Source organism: Phascolarctos cinereus, unplaced genomic scaffold (assembly GCF_003287225.1).
Source record: "Phascolarctos cinereus isolate Bilbo 61053 unplaced genomic scaffold, phaCin_HiC Scaffold_725;HRSCAF=1366, whole genome shotgun sequence".
Classification (NCBI taxonomy): Eukaryota; Metazoa; Chordata; class Mammalia; order Diprotodontia; family Phascolarctidae; genus Phascolarctos; species Phascolarctos cinereus.
In genome coordinates, this window is record NW_027556097.1 from 1,603,795 (window position 1) to 1,611,832 (window position 8,038).

Consider the following 8,038-nt stretch of genomic DNA (forward strand, 5'->3'; position numbering starts at 1 on the left):
ACATTCTGTATTACAGCCAAACTGAAATGTTTGCTGTTCCCCTTACAAGACATTCTATCTCTCTTCTTTGCAGGCAGATAAATGACACTCAATTGCCAAGCCTGGAGTCCAAAAAACCTAAGTTCAAATCTGGCCTTGGACATTTAATAGCTGTGTGACCCCAGGCAAGTCATTTAACCTCTCTGTACCTCAGTTTCTTCATCTGTAAGGAGAGGCTAATAATAGCGCCCGCCTCCTAGGATCAAATAAGAATGTTTGTAAGGTACCTTGCTAACCTTGAGGTGCTCTATGAATGTTAGGTATCCTTATGATTTTTGGACAGATAACCCTTCCCCACCCACCCAATTGAATATAAATTCATTGAGGGTAATGACCATTTTGTTTTTTGCCCCGAAGCCTAGTGTACTACCTGGCACATAGTAGGACATTAGTAAATGTTTGATGAATTAAATTGAAAACGTTAAAGGTAGAATTAATTATATTTCCCCCCAAATTATTCCTTCCTGCAAAATTTTCTATTTCTATCCAGGCACCACCATCCCTTCAGTAAACAGGTTTCCAATGTTAGTGTCATCCTTGACTTTTCCTTCTTCCTGACAATCCTTCCCCCACTCCCTGTTTTTTACTGAGTTCTTCATCCTATGGCCACAACATCTTTCCTATCTGTTCTATTTTCTCTTCCCATAAACCCTCAACCTAAGTTAGGGTCCTTATCTTCTCTCACCTGTCTAAGCTCCTTTCTGCTCTCCTGTTCTCTTCCCTCCACAATCTCCCCTCCACACAAATGCCAAATTGATCTATTTAAACCATATTAAACCATGTCACACTCCTACTCAAAATTTTTCAGTGGCTCCATTTTGCCTATGGGATAAAATACAAAACTCTTCCTCTAGCTTTTTTTTTTTAATCAGTGTTGAGGCCCTGGAGTATGCACTCTAGCCTCATGGGATAGATAGATATGTTCTTGAGCTCCTTATTGAAAGACTTGCACTTTGGGATGACAAGGAACATCCTGGGGAGCATACAAAGTGATAGGCTCATGTTTTGGACCCTTACTGAAGGGTCACACATTACTAGAAGCTCCAAGGTTGGTCTGAAGTACTCCCATCATTGGGGGTTATATTGAAGATGACTGGTAACTGAGCAGCAAGAGCCATGGACTCAGTTTAAAAGGAGAAACAACTTCTATTCTGTCTCTGTCTCTTTGTCTGCCTCTGTCTCTGTTTACCTCTGTTTCCTCTGTTACTCTGTCTCTGTCACTCTCTCCTTGCACTGTGGCTTGGAGCTTTGACAACTATTGCTTAGACTTATAAGGTGGGACTTAGATTTTTCAGCCTACTGAAAGATGGGCCATCCTATGAGATTGGCCACCACTAGAAGAAAACAGCTTGAGTGGAGTACACCATGATGACTGTCACAGATATTACACTCTGAGTTACTGTAGTAACCCTTTGCTGGATTTTGAGCTGTGCAATGGCAAGTTAACCCTGAGTCAGCTGTCTATGTAGAGTTAGACCACTGATTTATCAAAGCTAAGATCAGAATTAGGGAGAAAAAAAAGTATAAAGAAAAAATATGTATCTGTGGAGTAATTGGGGAAAATTTTTGAAAATAAATTATTTAAACAACTAATTGACAATCCCACATGAGAAATGGATAACATAAATGGCAATGACACCAATTGTAATATTTACGAAGTTAACCAATGTAAATTAATTGCCACAAAAAAAAAGACCCATAGAGCCCAGGAAAAAACCTTATGCAGCAAACATGCAATTTATTTGCCAAAAGAAGAGATGGCTGCCAAAGGTAATATCAGATTAGAATATAAACTTATTTGTTTGTGTGTGTATGTGTGTGTGCACACGTGCGCATGAAGAATGATGGAAAATTATGATAATAAACAGAGAAAAGTAGTGACAGGGAAGATCAGTTTAAAGATTGGTAAGATATTCAAGGAAGCAAGATCATCCCAAGGGCATTTAAGGATGAACATTGAAGGAAGACAAGTAGCAAAAGAGGAATAGAAAAGATTTATAAAAATCAATTTGATAAATGGTTTTCTCCATCAAGGACGATGATACTACCACTTCTGGACCCTAAAATCATAGTTCCCAAGGTGCTTATAAGGAGGAGAAATGGTACTAAAGAGAACAAAGAATTAATGTGGTTAGAGTGCTAGACCTGGAGTCAGGAAGACCTGAATTCAAATCTAGCACCAAACAGTTACTAGCTGTGTGACTTTGTCAAGTCTCTTACCACTTTGTCTACCTCAGTTTCCTCATCTGTAAAAAACCTCCCGGTGTTGTTGTGAAGATCAAATGAGTCAATATTTGCAAAGTGCTTAGCATAGCACTTGGCACATATAAACTATATAAACACAAATGCTAACTATTATTGTTGTTGTTATTATTATTATTGATGAGGTAATGGGATCTGGACCCCTAAAGACCCTGAATTTTCCCATATATTCCAGAAGCCTGGATCACTGGCCCACCCCAGGCTACTTGATCACCCAATTAGCTTACTTGAGATTCCTTTCACTGTTGCACCTGGCCCACCCCAGACTATTTATTTACCACTCCTTAATCCCAACCAGATCCTTTCTTTGTCTGTTTTGAATATAAGCATCAGTCTCACCCCCATTAAGTTGCAAATTCCCTATGAACACTGCTCACTTCTATTAGTGTTACAATAAAATTTGCCCGTTGACTGGAAAATGGTTTGAGTTTGTGAATTTATTCCAGGTAAACATTGCCCTGTCCCCTGACATTTCAGGGTTCCCAGCAATCCCAAACCCCATCAATTATTATTAGCTAGACTTGACCAAGTTTGTAAAGAGGAGATCCCTACTTGAGGCAATGCAATTGTGAAGGAGTTGAGGGAACAATATACAGTAAAACCTATTCAAGAAGAAGATACAAAAGGCTTCAACAAAATATTAGACCTCTCCTCCAGTCACCCCAAACTAGTTGGCCATTCCTCCCACAGTCTTTCTGTATATAAGATCCATCCTGTCTCCATTAAAGTGCTCAGATTCTTTTAAAATCTAATTTTAAAATTTTAGCCATTTTAAAATCTAGCCAATAGCTCAGTAATGCTCAGATTCTTAGGACCTAGCCAGTCTCAGATTCTTAAGATCCGACCCTCTTGCATTAGCAACACAAATGCTTAGATTCCTTAAGAGTTTACCCAATATGATGAATGTTCTAATAAACCTTGTCTTTGGCTGAAAGAAGATTTGGGTCAAATTCATTCAGGCAGGACCTGCCTGTTGTGATTTTGGGATCTCAGCACCCCTAAACCTCAGGACCCAGAAAGGCAGGGACAGCTCTATGCCCCTTGCCAGCAGGAAGCAGCAGTTTCTCCCTTTGCCCCAAAATAATTTGGGTCCCACTCATTTGAGCGGGGAATGGTCCTGAGCCAAGACCTTTGTCCCAGTTTGGGCCCCATTTATCTACAGGCCCTAGAAACCCTTGGACTGTCCTTGAATTCTCTTACTTGATCAAGGAAACCTCTGAAGGCATAATCCCTGGCCTTTCCTTATCACCTACTACCCAAATGTATAATCCTATCAGCTGGGTTCTTACACCCAATCTCATAATTCCAGGTTCCTAGCCCTCCATTGTTTTACACCCCCCCACACATTACTCCTACCCTTGCCAATTCCCACCTTAATCCTATATAAGGTCCATTCTCCCTTGGCCATGTGGTCCAGGTCCCTAGTGTTCTGTTACCTCATAGTCCACCCCCACCCCCCCAGACTACTTGGCCACTCCATAGTCTTTCTGCGTATAAGGTCCATCTTGTCTCCATTAAGGTGATCAAATTTTTACAATCTAGCCAATAGCTTACATGTGCTCAGATTCCTTAAGAGTCTGACTAATATGGCAGATCTTTAATAAACCTTGTCTCTGGCTGAAAAAAAACTTGGGTTGAATTCTTTGGGACAGGACCCGTGTGTGATAATTTTGGGGTTCCAGCATCCCTAAACCTCTAGACCTCATCAGTGACTGTGACTATAGGAGTGAAAGTGGAGAAAGGCCATTATCCAAATAATGCAGGCATAATAACCCACTTTTCCCTTTGTTATTTGGGAATTTCAGACAAAAATATTTGGGGGGGTAGAAAATGGACTCAATCCTTCACTTTTAAGTATCTTTGCTTGGAGATAGTCTTTATTTCACTAGATGAGCTCAGCTGAGAAAAGCTATTTCTAATGGCCAAGATGAGTTAGATAGCAAAGAGGATAAAGTACAAAGTGGTATGGAGTCTGAAAAAGCTTCCTTTCACATTTTAGCTGTAAAACCAAAAATTCATGGCATCTAACCGTTGAGCTAGTGATCAATCCCATGATGATCAGAATGGCCTACTATCCCTTCAAGGCTTCAGCCTTGAGGTATTCATAGACGGTATAGAACAAGGTAAAAAAGAAAAAAAGACCAGAGAAATATAAAATCCAGAAGTCCTTCTCAGAAATGAGTGCATAAAAGGCAAAAGGCATCATTTCATGTCAGCTAATACAAAGTTTATACAAAATTATATATAATGATAATATAAAATTACATAATATGTAATTTTTAGATAATTCCAAAAAAGTAGACATACAAAAATCAACTACAAATGTAATGATTACTTCAAATCTCTCCTCCTCAACATGTGGCAGACAGGACTAGAGGGAATGTATGCTCCACCCACCAACCCATTATTCCCTTAGATCTTTTTGGAAGTAATTCCAGGAATTTTGGATTGAAGGCTGGAGGTTTGCCTACACACCTACCCCAGAGCAATAGGAGGAGTATTTGCCTCCTTTCAGCTTTTAACACAGTAGTTGTTCTTTGGTTGTTTTTTTTTTTTGTCAAAGACACTTGGAGTGGTTTGCCATTTCCTTCTCCAGTGGACTAAGACAAATAGGGTTAAGTGACTTGTTCAGGGTCACACAGCTAGTAACTTTGAGGCCAGATTTGAACTCATGAAGATGAATTTTCCTTATTCCAAGCCCAGTGCTCTATCCCTTACACCACCTAGCTGCCCACATTTAGCACAGTAGGTACCTAGTAAATGCTAGTTGTGTGACTGTTTCTAGAAGCAGCCCTGAGGTTATTAGAATCATCCCTCCACTCAGGCTGATGATGGTGGGAAGTACAGTGGACTGGAGAAAAGCTCATATAATGGAAAAAGAGGATATAAATTGTGGCTGAGGACAGAACTAGAGACTGAATACCTTAACTGCTCCCCCTGCCATTCTACACTGGCTACCAGTCCAGGAACAAAGACTGTTTTGAGCGCTATGTTTCTCAGACTCCCTTGGGTAATCTATTTAATATTGGAGTGAAGCCCTGGGACAGAGGTGACCCGACTAAAGATGAATACCCCAAACATGCTTCATCCCTTTAAAATTAATCTGGCCCCAGAGGTTTATTAGCCCCTACTTTCGCTGATCTTTGTCTTGACTATCAAAGCAAAACCTGAGACTAGAATTCTGCCCTGCCATCCCATCACTCTTTTCACTCTTCTCACCTATTGACTATCAAATAACATTACTGTTGCTACTATGACGGGGGAATGATCTACTGAACCATGTCAACATTCATATGTTCAGTAATATTAATCTTCTGACTTGGAGTCTGCATAGGCCAATTCTGACCACCCAACTACCACTTTCCTTCATTACTCATCTATGTCAGATTTATCCCTCTGTGGTCCCTATTCTATTCTTTCCTAGCTTTTCATTATATCCCCTGGAGCCCTTGTTAAATTAGACTTGTACCCTCCCTAGAAAAGGACTTTGCATATATTTTGTATTTTTGTTTTTGTATACTTATTGTTTCCCAAATTGAATATAAGTTTATTTTTTAATATAAATTTATTTTTAGTTTTCAACATTTACTTCCACAAGATTTTGAGTTCCAAATTTTCATCCCATCTTGCCCCTCCCCCACCCTAAGATGTCATGCTTTCTGAATACCCCTTCCCCTAGGCTGCCCTCTCTTCTATCTCCCCTCCCCCAATATTTCCTGTAGGGCAGGATAGACTTCTGTACCCCATTTCCTGTGTTTCTTATTTCCCAGTCGCATGTTGAAAACATTTTTTTTAAAATATGTGTTTTTGAAACTTTGGGTTCCAAATTTTCTTCCTTCCTCCCTCCCCACCCACCCTCATTGAAAAGGCAAGCAACTCAATATAAGTTATACCTGTGCAGTTACACAAAACACTTCCATAGTAGACATGTTGTGAAAAACTAACTCTATTTCCCTTAATCCTATCTTGCCCCCCCATTTGTTCTATTCTTTATTTTGACCCTGTCCCTCCTCAGAAGTATTTGCTTATAATTACCCCCTTTCTCAATCTGCCCTCCTCTCTATCATCCCCCTGCTCTCTTGTCCCCTTCTCCCCCTATTTTCCTGTAGGGTAAGACAGATTTCCATATCCAGTTGAATGTGTATGTTATTCCCTCCTTAAGCCAAATCCTATAAGAATAAGATTCACTCATTCCCTCTCACCTTCCCCCGTTTCCCCTCCACTGTAAGAGCCCTTTCTTTTCTGTTTTTTTTGTGAGATAATTCACCCCATTCTACCTCTCCCTTTCTTCTTCTCCTAGTATAATCCTCTCCCATCCTTTAATTTTATTCTCCAGATATGACCTCTTAATTTTCAACTCATCCTGCACCCTCTATCTATCTATCTATATAATCTATACAATTTTTTCCCTCCAACTACCCTAGTACTGACAAAGGTCTCATGAGCTATAAATATCATCTTTCCATGCAGGAATATAAACAGTTCAACCTTAATAAGTGTCTTATGATTTTCTCTTTCCTGTTTACCTCTTCATGTTCCATTTGACTCTTGTATTTGAAAGTCAAATTTTCTATTCAGCTCTGGTCTTTTCATCAGGAATGCTTGAAAGTCCTCTATTTCACTGAATGACCATTTTTTCCCCTGAAAGATTATACTCAGTTTTGCTGGGTAAGTGATTCTTGGTTGTAATGCTATCTCCTTTGCCCTCCGGAATATTATATTCCATGCCCTGCGGTCCCTTAATGTAGAAGCTGCTGAATCTTGTGTTATCCTGATTGTGTTTCCACAGTACTTGAACTGCTTCCTTCTGGCAGCTTTGTAATATTTTCTCCTTGACCTGGGAACTCTGGAATTTGGCTATAATATTCGTAGGAGTTTTCCTTTGGGGATCTCTTTCAGGAGGAGATCTATGGATTCTTTCAATTTCTATTTTGCCCTCTGGTTCTAATATATCAGGGCAGTTTTCCTTGATAATTTCTTGAAGGATGATGTCTAGGCTCTTTTTTTGATCATGGCTTTCAGATAGTCCAATAATTTTTAAATTCTCTCTCCTGGATCTATTTTCCAGGTCAGCTGTTTTTCCAATGAGATATTTCACATTGTCTTCTATTTTTTCATTCTTTTGGATTTGTTTTACAGTGTCTTGATTTCTCATAAAGTCACTAGCTTCCAATTGCTCTATTCTAATTTTTGGTTTGGTTTTTTTTTTTGGTTAGGCAATGGCGTTAAGTGACTTGCCCAGGGTCACACAGCCAGTAAGTGTTATGTGTTTGAAGCCAAATTTGAACTCAGGTCCTCCTGAATCCAGGGCCGGTGCTCTATCCACTGCGCCACCTAGCTGCCCTATTCTAATTTTTAAGGAAGTATTTTCTTCAGTAAGCTTTTGGACTTCCTTTTCCATTTGGCCAGTTTTGCTTTTTAGGGCCTTCTTCTCATTGGCTTTTTGGACCTTTTTTGCCATTTGGGTTAGGCTTTTTTTTTTAAGGTATTATTTTCTTCAGTATTTTTGGGGGTCTTCTTTAGCAAGCTGTTGACTTGTTTTTCATGATTTTCTTGCATCACTCTCATTTCTCTTCCCAGTTTTTCCTCTACTTCTCTTACTTGCTTCTCAAAATCCCTCTTGAGCTCTTCTAAGACCTAGGACTGATTCATATTTTTCTTGGAGGCTTTGGATGTAGGAACTTTGACTTTGTTGTCTTCTTCTGGTTGTATGTTTTTATCTTCTTTGTCACCAAAG